This window comes from Stegodyphus dumicola, chromosome 3 (genome assembly GCF_044657685.1).
Source record: "Stegodyphus dumicola isolate Sdum_Otavi_A_Nest chromosome 3, ASM4465768v1".
Taxonomy (NCBI): domain Eukaryota; kingdom Metazoa; phylum Arthropoda; class Arachnida; order Araneae; family Eresidae; genus Stegodyphus; species Stegodyphus dumicola.
Window position 1 is genome coordinate 196148746 of NC_140770.1, and position 14370 is coordinate 196163115.

Here is a 14370-nt window from a genome sequence, read left to right on the forward strand (position 1 = left end):
GAAAAACGGGGTGCGTCTTATACTTCGGTACTCAGTTTTTGATTACATTCATTTCTAGAAATTTTTTTCCACTGTTCAGATTTCTTAAATTTGTTAGCAAGTTATGGCTCAAAAACAACGTCGTCATTGTTATAACATCGCATATAAGCCACGTGTGATTGTGTATGCCAACATGGAAACAGGGCTGCAAAGAAGCATTTCGGGCCATCTGCAACTTAGAAAATGACTCTTCATTTAGCGCTGCAGATGAGTATCTGGGTTTTGGCGAAGAAGATTAAAAGTTATTGTTTCCCAGATAGAGTAGGTATTTGTAGAAAGTATTACTTTGCAATTGCAATATTTCTAAAAACTCTTGGCGTAGTGTTTATAAGCTGTTATGCGTACATGACCTTCTTTCAGCAATGTTTACTGAAATTCGAACTTCAAATTTGTGGTGCCACTCAAATATGTTTATCAAACTATGTTAGGAAAATCAATCTCAAGATTAAACTACTAATCGTGTACCTCCTTTTTATAAATTTCATTCAATTTTTTAAATAAATCTGCGGATTCTTAAAAGATTTTACTTTATATTTGGTTTTCGTTAAACATATATTTCAAATTTTACTGTACTTAAAAGTTTTAATATTAAGACCTTTTGCTTATATAAAGCCTTCCAGAGCTTTGGTATTCCGAAAATTTGAAACACTCTTAGGTTTCGACCTACCTTTAACCCCGCCCCCTTTTTTTTAACTAAAAAGGAACTAGTAGTCTAATGAAACGAAATTCAAATCAAGTTTGTAGAAGCGCAGTTTTGTACACTAAATTTAAACTATAAGTCGAAAAAGGAATATGTTTAGATACATGACTTCGCCAAATAATGGCTTGCACACCTTTGTAAAGGCCAGCTATACTGGCCTCATTGTCATGCTTTTGGCCTCGAACTTGGATATAGGGACCAACTTATAAATAATAGCGTTTTTTAAATTACTATTACTTCTGTCTTATTTCTGCAAAACTTTCGAACACAAATACTATTTATATTCAAATGCAATTCCAAGCAACACACGCTTACTAAAGTATTTCATTTAAAAGTTTTCTTCTTAAAAGTTAATTAAGCAAGGAAGAAACCTGAAATACGTGAATCATACATTAAAAAGAAGAGTCGTAATACGATGCCAATTATTCCGAAAATAGGATTTAAAATTAGTAAATTTTATGCCACTATTTAAATTTGTACATTATCAATAGTACGCGATTTTGAAAGCGCCTTTTGACCAATATAGTGTAGCGGAGGCACTTTCCTCGCTGGTAGGCTCAGATTCGAGCAAAGAAATGTTGGTGTATTTAATTATGGCAAAGAACACAAGGGCTATCTGCCTAAGGGAAGGGATGCCTTCGTGGAGGACTTTCTAAGGGAAACTGGCTCGTATACACGTTACACATGAGGAAAACCACGAAAACACCTATGCAGCCAGCCAGTTCGCGGGATTCGAACCTCAGACCGAACTACCAGCGTTCAGCGACTTTAACGCTCGGCCGTTGGTGGGGCTCGAGCAAAGAGAAAAAAAGTTTGTGCCTTTGAAAAGTGTTGCTGTCCACTGCTGGTGCTTTGCATTTGTCACCCCAGTTACAAAACGAAGTTACCCGTGTCTATGACACCAGATCTGGATATGGGTATCAACAAGAAAGTGAGTAGAAGTAGAAGTGCTTAAGTAGAAGTGCTTAAGCTAAAATTGCACCGCAATTATTAATTAAAAATGGAAAACAGATATGAGCCAACAGAATGATTATATGCTTAAAAACGAAAAATTATGCAAAATATAAATTATGCTTAAGCTGAAGTGATGCCTAATTATTTCAAATGAAGAATCTTAAAAATATGTAAGATAAAAGCATTATGACAATAATTTGAAATATAACATTGATTTAAATGCTTCATTACTATTAAAACGAACCTGAATAAAGCACCAGAAAATCTACAAATTGAAGTAATTAATTTGACATTTTTGATACAAGTGTTATATATGGATTTAAAAATACATTAAATTAATTTTCCATCGTATTTCGTCAAAATACAAGTACCCTCAATTAGAATTTTTGAAATAAGAAAAATCGCTTTGTACACTTTTTTCACACAAAAATTTATTTATTAACTGTCATATAGTCTGCAATTAAAACTTAATAAATTCTTACTGCTGAAACAAGAACTGCAGCTGATTAAAAGAAGATTGTAAAGAATGTAAAAGCATGTAAATAGGATATAAAACAAAACATTTAGTAAAATTTACTTATTCCCATGGCTTCTTAAAAACTTTTTTTAATATCCAAAATGGGCTTTCTCGTCTTGCAAAATATTTGCTTTTAAGAAATTAGTAATCCTAGAGAAAAATCTAATTTTCAAGCTAAAATCGTACACTTTTACTTAAGTGTTCAACAAACTACGCGAATCGCGCCAGTCCAGTAACAAACTATAATTAGGTATTTGTTAAATAATACTTTAAGGAACTCGATCAGTAATTTTACGCATGCGCCGTTTAAGACTAAAACATTTACTTGATATGAACGGAATTTTTCAAATATTTGATGGATGTGTTAAAATTCTAAACGTAGTTCAGAAATGTTTTAATATTTTTTAAATATATGTATGTAATATTAAAAGCACAAGGAAAAGCCGGAGCAGTGTCGATGCGTGCTTAGATCCATATTGAAGAAGAATAGTTGCCTTGAACTAAAAAACATCAGCTTTGTATAATAAACTTTATTGCTATTCCAAAATCAGAAATTTTGATTGCGTAGTATTTAAAGAACTTGGCAATCGAGGCAGTTTTAATTCCATTTTTATTTCCAATTGATATTTGTGGCCACAATCACTTGGCCCTCTAGTCGTGCCTTTCCACAGAAGATTTAAATTTTTGATATTGTTGGGATAGAAAGCAAGCCAGCGAAATTACATCTTAGCACAGTAGAGAGCAAAAGCTGAAGTGCGTAGTTATGAAAGATGGAAGCACGCGAAGAGAAAAGTTTTGGTTTACAATTCGGTATTGGTCGTCAAGAGGCATCTGGTATTAACGGTTACGTAAGATCGCATGATTAATTTGAATGACGCAATGCAGATAAGTTATTACGATTTTAGAATAGAGAGGAAGAATTAATGTTTTTAGTTATATTATAATTCTGATTCATATAATTTTATCTTACATGTATGTCAATTTTTTAAATTATTAAATTTGAGATTTCATATCTCAAAGTATCTAGTTTTCATATCATACAGATAATAAACCTTGAAGCTGGGTAAGGATAACCACATACGCCCTCAAATTTAATTTTAAAAAACTGGGGTGTATGACATCTCATTCTAATGTTGCACTTATTAGTCCATAAAATTCTTACTTATTTTATACTGCGTATATCGGGGAAAAAATTGTTTTTCATGTGTATTTAGTGTTATGTCTTCTTGGGGGAGCTTTTTGGCGATCTAAGAAACACCCGGTTCGAAGTGATGCTCAGCAGACAAGTGTCGGATCAAAATTACTGGAAACGTTTCGTTACCTGTTCTATTTAAACCATTAATCTTCGCCAATTATTACACTCAAAATGTGCTTTATGTCAGATGGCGCAACTAGTGTTTGTTTCAGATTAAGTTATATTTTTTGCACTGAACTATTTTCCTACATATGTTTATTACTTTCTTTTCTTATTCAAATTTTCAGGAGTCGTTTTTCGTTGCCTTTTATTCAAACTGTTGCGTATTAATTCGGTGCGTAATGAATTTAATATTTGTGTACTAATTAATTAATTAAATTAATTATCGTTTAAACATAATTTTCTCTTGAATTCGCCACATTTTCTAATACGCTACCGAAAGCATAGTCAGCTGAACAGAGGGGAATTTTCTTTCCCACGCAACCGCAGCATGGAGACCTCCATGAACCGCAGCCACCGTTCGTGGCAAAAGTTCCTGGAATACCTGTTTCGCTCGGGGAAGGCGCGAAATTTCGGCTTCGTCTGAAAGACTGGGTTTTTGATTTGTTTATTACTGTCGTTGTCACAGCTCTGACGGCTAAAAACATTCCTTGAAATTTTGCGTGAGAACAAGACAGACTTTTAAAAGGTGGTTAGACTTTTCTTTGGCTGTAAATTATTACACTTTTCTCTTTGGTTGGAGAAAGATTAAGAAAAGGATTTGAATGGGTAGATATTAATTTGTAGTTAGTTCGAGCTAATGGTGTATTTAGAGGCGGTCCTGATTTTACAGAAGCTGAGGTTTAAACAGTTGTTGCACGGGAGGCAGAAGCGATTTTTCACCTTTGAATTGAGGGAAGGAAGAAGAGAGAGGAAAGGTCGACCTCGCCTTTTCCGGGCTTGCCGACATATGCAGATTTTCGGCCTCTTTTTTGTTTCCCAAAAGTTAAGCCAGGAAGAAATTTTGCAAAGAGGTCCGGGTATTTCTTCGGCTCAGGCAAACTGAATGGTTGGCTAGCGGGGGTCCGCGTATAATCGCTAAACTCGGGTTAATAACAATGCCGATTTTCGATCGCTTGTGACTTTCTAATATTTAGTAGATGGATGATCATAAAATCACAGTTCTTGCGAAAAATGAGCAACACGGGTAGCATAGTAGGATCACGTCGAAACATTTAAAGAGTCCGAAAGAGTAACACCTGTAGCTGTCAGCCGTTCAAGTTGAAGAGAAAGTGCGTAATTTTGCAGCAATTATTGATGGAATAAAAAGAATTGCCAGTATTTGCAAAAAACATTTTCTGATGGAAAGTCTGTGTAGATAATCGTACAATATATAATACATAGCAAACATTATACAGATACAAAGCAAAAAGACAGCAAGAACATAGACAGAAATATTTACATAATAGTTACAATGAGATTTGACATAACATTATTGATTTAGGTGGCGAAGAGTCGCAAGTGGTCTGCTGCGATTGTCAATACTTTCATAGTCAATACTTTCATAGTCATAGCTTAATACAAGAATCTGCTGTTTTGCTCGTCAGGGAGTTCATTAAAAATTGTTTGGCAAGCGGGACGATATAAATTTGAGTTTCAGTAATTTTAGGTTCACGGTGAATTGCTGTGTTCCTAATTCCACCGCCTCTCTGAGCACAACATTTTGTATAACTTGCAATTTTTCCGTACTGATATTACTGCCATAACTCCAGACAAGACAGGCATAGGTGAGTATGGGACGCAAAAGGGTCTTATAAATGAGTATTTAATTATCAATAGAAAGAACGTTGTTCCGAGAAATTAAAGGGACTAGTGTACGTTTACGCGCTGGGAACTTGGCTAAGAGCTGTGTAACGTGTGGGGACCATGTGAGCCAGTGATCTAATGGCCCTATCACTTCTATGGACGCGCGCGCTTACCCAGTACCTCCTACATACGAAGCCACGGCACGCCGAACACTACGTCACTAAAGTCGTCCTTATCTACAGAAAGCATGGTTGCCACATGAAACCACTTATCGCTGTTATTCCTTTAAGAGGAGCGAAAATGAAAAGTAGTTTTTATTTCCTTGCATAAGGCTTACTATATTTGGTTTTAAATATATATATATGTGTGTGTGTGTGTGCATATGTATATATTCCGATTTGATTTCATCGACTGCATTTTCTAATTTCAAATACCTAACCTTACTTTTCTTATATATTTTTACGCTTAAAATAATAACAGTATAGTAAAGAAATTAATTAAACATACTTCAGATTAGTAGTAATAAATATATACTGAATATCTGGCTGATGCTGGTTTGCTTTCTGAAGAATATATATTTTATTAAATATTTTCTTCCTTAACAAAGAGGATAACGCATAATTAAGCAAGTTTACAGTTGATTAAAACTAAAAATCCTTAAATTAATTTTAATCAAATTTTAACGGCATTTTCTCTTTCTCGTAAATACAAATTTACACATAATTGTTTAGTCATTTTCCGCTTTTTTTCACTTCAGTGTAGGACTGAATTTCTTAACAGATGAGAAATCTGGAGAATGATTTGAAAAATACTATTTTTTAGCATCTATCAATATTTATTCATTGATAGTTTTAAAATACGGTAGCAAAACATTTCATGTATTTAGACTTTTTAAATTAGATCATTATTTTAGAATACAAAACTGCATCTTCCCCAATAACAAAAAAAGAAAAATTGTAAAAATTCAACAAACTTGACACTTGCTAGGAATTCAAAATTCTTATGTTTCATTCTTATTGTTAAATGTTTGTAACATCCCTTTTGTCTAATTATGTGCATATAATTTTTTTGTAACTTGTAAATTTTTGTTCCTGAAAGCATTTCATTGTAACTTATTTGAGAATTTTTTAGCAAATGATAAATATGAAGTTTATATATGTACTTACTGGAATTTTTATCAGGGTAATCTGTAGAAACTTTTAAAACATCTAAATAGATCAAATGTCCTTAATTCTTAGAATTGTAAGGAATAACAAGTTTTATGTATTTTCCTATTAGAAATGAAAATAAATATAGCTTGATTGTTAAGATGTTGTAGAGTAAGATTTAAAATTTTCAAAATAATTCAGATTTTTATTAAAGGAAAGCAGCACAATTAGGGTGCAAAACATATAAAAAGGATTTTTTTTTTTTTTTTTGGCCTGAATGTTTTGTACTAGTAAATTTATAACTGGAAGTAATAGGAAATGACATTACATACTACAGTGGGAAAAAGGGTGGGATGACTATTTATTTATGTAACTTGATGCTACTTATTTTTTATTACAGTTAAGTCTCTTTAATATCAAAATAGTTTAGTATAACTGCATGAAGCCTTACAGCTGGGAAGGATTAAAAATATTTTCCTTTGCATGTTGCAACACAGCATTTATGTGGCATAATAAAAAATAAATAAAGTAATTTAAATGAAAAATGTTCTATTACAGCACACTACACTTTCAAACAACAGTCAGTTCACTACGCTACGACACCGAAGAATATTCTTTTGCCACGAGGAAGGTGGTAGGAATGACGACTTAGATGACATCAGACCGTTCAAGCAACCCTAGAGGCTTGGCTTCGTATGTAGGAGGTACTGGCTTACCCGGGACAATTCCGAGAAACGAGATTCTAGTAGCACGGGTTTAAGCGGCAGGCTTCCGAGAAATGTTTCGTCTAGCTAGGAGGAACATGTCCCGGCTACGAGCAACATTTTAAAACTTGACCGAAAATGTTCCGGCTGGAGACGTGTTCCTCGAATGTTCAACCAATCAGAGGAAAATTCTGCTTCTGAGGGATCACGGGTAACTTTCCAATATGGCGATGGCTCTCACTGTGAAGTCATGGACGGTGGAAATAGAGGCTGATTTAATTATTCCTGTTTTGTTGTAATACAACTGCCTGAGTCATTTTTTAAATCTGTGTATATTCATTAAACATATAATCGTGGAAATTTCAGAGTTGACAGTATTTTACGACGTTCTTGCAGTTCGGATTTGTTTACAAATTGTTCGTCGCCAAAAGTTCGCCAAATTTGTGTATTTCGTGCTGATCGTGTATTATCACTGTTATATAACAGAATTTTATTTCTTAAATTTAAGTTGAATAATTTTTTAAAATCCGTTTTTATGTGCGCGGTTTTTCTCCTAATTACTTATCTTTTAAATTGTTAATTGCATAATCATTGACACATTTTTAAACAGCATAAAAGATGCATAAAAAAAGAAAAGCATAGCTTATGTAATAATGAGAATAAATTTGTCTATTATTTTCATGTTATTTATGAAATACTTTTTGGATTATAAATACATTAGAAACTATACTTTTATTGTAAATGCTACATATTGAAACATTGGAAGTTTATGGATTTATTATTATGCATGATGAAAAACATTTGTATATACATTCATTAATATAAATCTTATTCATTACATTAATATTAATAAATATAGTATATTAACAACTTCTAAACCATCGCATCTCTCTATCTGTATGTAAATATATGACTTATTAGATGTGTATCTATGAATACAAAAATGAACATTGCCAAGAAGTTTATTTGAAGTTACTTTTAATTCAGACAACGATTATGTAATTGGCAGCAACTATAGTTATCAGTTCTTTGCAAGTTATTATGGGTATGTAATAATCAGTTGGAAAAATAATTGATGAGTATTTGAGTACTAAAGAGTGTACACATTTTGTTATTGGGTTAATTCATAATTATATCATATGTAGGCTCTACGTAATAAAAACATGACTAATAAATAATAAGAAATGTAACAGCTGTGCATTTATAACATTTGATTACTTAAAACAGTGCACAACTGATTATCACCTTCATGTCTGTTTACATAATGAATTGCACTTTCCAATGAGTGCACGGGCCTACTAGTGGCCGAATTGTCGTTGAACACTGGAAGTTCTGTCTCAGGTTAGAATGCCGCGAACGGGATAGCTACATGATGTTTCCTTGGTTTGCCCCATTTGTAACTAGTATACGAGCCAGTTTTAAAAAATCTTCTACAAAGGGATCCCTCTCGCTAGGCAGATATCGCTCGAGGCCTTGCCGTAATCACATAAAACAAACTCTGATGTGCACCACCTAATTTCTAGAGTTGGTATAATTAATGTGCTTTAGGTGTATTACCGAGTGTTGTATGGGACAGTAAACAACTCGCACATGTTTGATTGCTCATGTATTCATATGCTTTATTTGATCTTCATTTTGCTGAATAGTATCTGCTGGCTGTGAGGATGTAAATATCAGCGATATAGACTTTTGTCATAAAAGGTCTTCTTTCTTTCTTTTCTTTTTTTTTGGGGGGGGGTCTCTTTGTTTGTTTGAATGGACAGAACAGTAATTATGAGCCATAAAGTTAGTCAAGGTCAGAAGGTGGTCACCAGGTCACAAATTTTCCAGTGAGCCATCAAATTTTCATTGCAATGCAGACAACAGAAAATACACATAAATAATGTCTGATAAATAGACTTATCCAGCACACGTTTTAAACTATTTTTAGTGTATACAGAATTTGGCTATAACTGATGTAATTGATTACTATAACCAGAAGTGTGTTTATCTGTTACTTGAAGTGCCAGAGTGGAGATCAAAGTGATTAACTTGATAGCAATCACCTTTCTATTATCTTCCATTACTAACAATAAAGTTTAAAACGAAAAGCGTGTGAGCGATACAAAACAACACGAAGAAGCGAATGTCACTTGAAAGGAAACGTGACTTTCGCCAATTTGAGCGATAACTGATTCTTGTTTGGCTTTCAGCCTGTTTACCAAGTGAAGATGGTAACCCTATTTCGCCAAAGGGCGTTTCTTAGAGCTGTTGCTGCAAATGTTTTGTTCCGGTAACAAATATCGTATGTGATAAGGGTTTAAAGTAATTCCGAGGTAACGGGCCTGCTTGGTCCACGGGATAGAGATGTCATACATGGGGAAAAATAATGAAGCATCCATTTTCCTATTCTTGGTGAATAATACGGCGTCAGATTTTTCAACATTTATTTTAATTTTCCAGGCTGTCAGCCAGGACTCTAATGCGTGTGGTTTTGTAGTGATTGAATGACTGAGCCATGAGATGCACGTTTTTGATGGAATTGCGTCACCGGCGTGGGTTTTTCTTCGGCCACAAGACAAGTCGGTTTGAAGCAAGATTCAGGGTGTCCAGAAGAAAAATATATCTGTAATAATTTGAAATGTGATTATATTTAAGAGAAAAATTTTGTAGTGACTTTGATCCAGTTATCTTAGTTATCTAAGTTTATATTAATTAAGAATTAATAAATGTGTTTTAATTGTAAATGTTTGTTTTTGTTTATTTTAATAGTGGTCTCTCATGTCCCCCGTGTGATACTTAGGGAAAATATTGATCTTCTAAAGGCGAACCTGAGTAACTTATTAGTTGTGGAATCCAGTTGTGGAATTAATTATTTATGTGTATATTAGAATTATGCGATCGGATTTATTACTTCATTTGTACTGGGGATTCAATTCTTACTTTTGTGGATTAACCTTCTCTAGTGTTATGAGGTGTTATGTATACGTATTTCAGTGGAAAGAGTTTGTGGCTACCTCTAGACTCATGTGCTAAACTTAGTTGCTATGACGCTACATTGACATCGCAATAGTACATTTTCGTCACATTACGTTTGCGACCACGGTACAAAGTCACATTGTGATGTGGATGTGAATGCCGCTCGTATGTCACATACACGTCACAGAAAACATTTAAGGTGACCTCAAGAATCTTCTCTAATGAGAGGTATTCTTACGCGCTGACCTTATCTTCCCCCGATTCGTGTCGTAAACCTTTCGAAATAAATTATTTTTTATGCTAATAGCTTGCGATTTTAGTTATTTCGTTTTTGTTAAAAATATTGGTAATTTATAACGTGTTTTTACATTGTGTGATACCAAGAAATCGTGGAACTGTATTCTGTGATTAATGTATACACATTCTACCGTATCTAGTGTTATCTTGATAGGCTGACCAAAGAGTTAGTATAACGTTTTTTCGTCTCGAGGATTTTCGTGACTTTTTTTTTAATTTTAGCTCTCCTTATCGTCACTGGTAAATTTTCAGGTAAGCACTCTCAATTGTACATTGATGTTAATGATATCAGTAATAATTAATACATAATAATAAAAGTGTAATTTAAATGCTATGAACAAAAAGAAATGATGAATTGACAAACAATTAACTTCATTTGTATTATACAAGAGTGCGGAAGAAAGGTCATCGTCAAAAGTTTACTCTCATTCTTGCATATTGTCTCATTGCTTAAAAATTTTAATTTAGGAGTCAGTTTTATTTAGTAGATATAATTCACTTCTAAACTAAAACTAAACTCAGTGGCGCAAACAGCCCTAGTGTTGTATAGCAAATTAACGTAATTAATCAAATTACAGCTAGCAAAATTTAATGTATTTAATTATTCTAAATTCTATGCTACACAACATGTATTTGTTCAATTAATTATTGGTATTTTTTGGTCAATTATTTATCTGAACTTGCACGAAAAGTTTTTTAGCTAGCGTCCTTGCTTGTATTCGCGATTACTCACACAATAGATCTTAGTAAATTTTCATGTAATAAACTAGAATTTTCATGACTTAAATTAAGTTAAGCCCTTAGAATTTAATATGAATAGATGCATAAAAATTAGCACTTTAATTTGAGACTGCTTTCATAATCCTAGCTTTAACCAATTTTAAGTTATAACCATTTAATTAACATAAAACTTGCAAAACCAATTGTTTGGCTTAAAAGGGGGAGGAATTCACTTTTAGTGACAAAATATCGTGCAGGTTACAAGTGCAGGTGTTTAGGCGTGGCCTTTGCTTGGCGCGTATTTGGCGAGAATTGAGTTTCACCTTTAGTTCAACGTCGCGGACAAAGTAGTAATTTTGCATGGCTTAAGGCGGGTGTTTTCGGCAACTGTTTTTTTTTTTCACCTTTTCGGGTGGGGGTTTAGTCAAGGTGCCTGTCCCGTCATATCTAAAAAGGGTTGTTTTCGCGGGAGTTCGTTCTTCTTGCCTTTCGCTCCTTCGTGTGACTTGCACTTTTGGAAGAGCATTTTGCTTGGCCTCTGTTCACTGAGGTTCACAATATGAATGACGAAGACGCAGATTCTCGTGGCCTCGGCCCGAGATCTTGCTACGTTGCCAAACTGCAGTAATTTCTTCAAAATGATATTCTAATTCATATTCAACGTTTTCCTTCATAGCCAGCATCTGTTTGATTTGTTAAAAATGTATCATCGGATTCAGTTTTCGTATCCGGTGAAGTTCTTCAAAAATTCAGTCACCTCATCGACTTTGCCAGCTGCTCAATGATTAACGAAAAATAATTTAGTTTTCCTCCTGCTGGTTGCATGACCTGCCTGCCTCCCCGAAAGATCCTGCGTTTCAGAGAACTTTTGGCTCCGTTCGCCGTCTCTCGGCGTGAGTTCTTCTGGATGATGTCTTGGTGTTTGGTCTCATACTCCATCTTTGAGTGTCTTAGTCATCGGACATTTCTGCATCCTCTTATATCTGGGTCCGTCTCTGATGCCAAGTTCCTGTTCGTCGCCTGCCTGAGCCGTTGGTTCTACATGAAGGAAGAGATCCTGGTAACCTGTTGGTATTAATCCCGTGTGACTGCATCGTCGTTCCTTATTTATAAAGATAAGTCATAATTCACTCCACTCTTAGTTTTGTTCAACCTTGTTAAGTTAAATAATCCGATTGGTTAGGTAATTTGTGAGGGAGTAATAGTTAACCATGCTAAGCTTACTAGAGGTACCGTGTTAGAAATAAAAGGAAAATTTTTAATAGATATTAAATTTGGTTAAGGGTAATTACTTTTGTAAAGGTTAATTAAATTTGTTAAGGTTAATTCATTTTGTTAACTTTAATTGATTTTTAGTGTATCAGATGGCTCGAGAAAGCCATTCCTTGACTCCGTTGGCAAGAATTAGTTACTCAAATTTTAATTTTGGTTTACTCCTAGAAATTTGTTAAAGTTGTTCTGTCTTTTGGTTAATTAATTTTAGATATGCAAAATTGATATAACATTTGTTATGCTATAACGTTATCAAGTAATCTTTGTTAAAACAAAATCTATGTAATTTACGAATAGAGTATAATAGATATGAAAACGTAAACTGAATAGGAGTGCAATATCAAATTTTATATTATATCATATGTTGGTTTTTTCTCCTTGTTTTGATTTTACTCGGGTAAAGTAAAGTAAATATAATTTTTTATTAATGTTTTTTTATCCCTTTGAAAATTTTGAAGTTAGCTAATGTCTTTCTAAATAAAAAATGACATTTTTTTGGAAAGATCTTATGGTGTGATTTTATTTTATCTTTCTCCATACATTCATTAGTCTACAGATTAGGGTATTTACGGTTAATACACAACGCAATTTTTTGTTTAGGTTAGGAAAATTTAATTATTGTGTTTTTGTCTTTCCAAAAAACAAAACACTAGTGGGCCAAGATCTGCAGTGCCTCGAAATATGCTTTCTTGACCGTGAGCCCCGGGATGCGTAAGCATATGCCCTGAACAAGTGGTCAGCTTGTCGCAGAACCCCCAGTGTTTAGTCCCCAAGCGAACTCGGTCAGTACCTCCTACATACGAAGCCAAGCCTCTAGGGTAGCTTGAACGGTCTGACGTCATCTAAGTCGTCATTCCTACCACCTTCCTCGTGGCAAAAGAATATTCTTCGGTGTCGTAGCGTAGTGAACTGACTGTTGTTTGAAAGTGTAGTGTGCTGTAATAGAACATTTTTCATTTAAATTACTTTATTAATTTTTTATTATGCCACATAAATGCTGTATTGCAACATGCAAAGGAAAATATTTTTAATCCTTCTCAGCTGTAAGGCTTCATGCAGTTATACTAAACTATTTTGATATTAAAGAGACTTAACTGTAATAAAAAATAAGTAACATCAAGTTACATAAATAAATAGTCATCCCACCCTTTTTCCCACTGTAGTATGTAATGTCATTTCTTATTACTTCCAGTTATAAATTTACTAGTACAAAACATTCAGGCCAAAAAAAAAAAAAAAAATCCTTTTTATATGTTTTGCACCCTAATTGTGCTGCTTTCCTTTAATAAAAATCTGAATTATTTTGAAAATTTTAAATCTTACTCTACAACATCTTAACAATCAGGCTATATTTATTTTCATTTCTAATAGGAAAATACATAAAACTTGTTATTCCTTACAATTCTAAGAATTGAGGACATTTGATCTATTTAGATGTTTTAAAAGCTTCTACTGATTACCCTAATAAAAATTCCAGTAAGTACATATATAAACTTCATATTTATCATTTGCTAAAAAATTCTCAAATAAGTTACAATGAAATGCTTTCAGGAACAAAAATTTACAAGTTACAAAAAAATTATATGCACATAATTAGACAAAAGGGATGTTACAAACATTTAACAATAAGAATGAAACATAAGAATTTTGAATTCCTAGCAAGTGTCAAGTTTGTTGAATTTTTACAATTTTTCTTTTTTTGTTATTGGGGAAGATGCAGTTTTGCATTCTAAAATAATGATCTAATTTAAAAAGTCTAAATATATGAAATGTTTTGCTACCGTATTTTAAAACTACCAATGAATAAATATTGATAGATGCTAAAAAATAGTATTTTTCAAATCATTCTCCAGGTTTCTCATCTGTTAAGAAATTCAGTCCTACACTGAATTGAAAAAAAGCGGAAAATGACTAAACAATTATGTGTAAATTTGTATTTACGAGAAACAGAAAATGCCGTTAAAATTTGATTAAAATTAATTTAAGGATTTTTAGTTTTAATCAACTGTAAACTTGCTTAATTATGCGTTATCCTCTTTGTTAAGGAAGAAAATATTTAATAAAATATATATTCTTCAGAA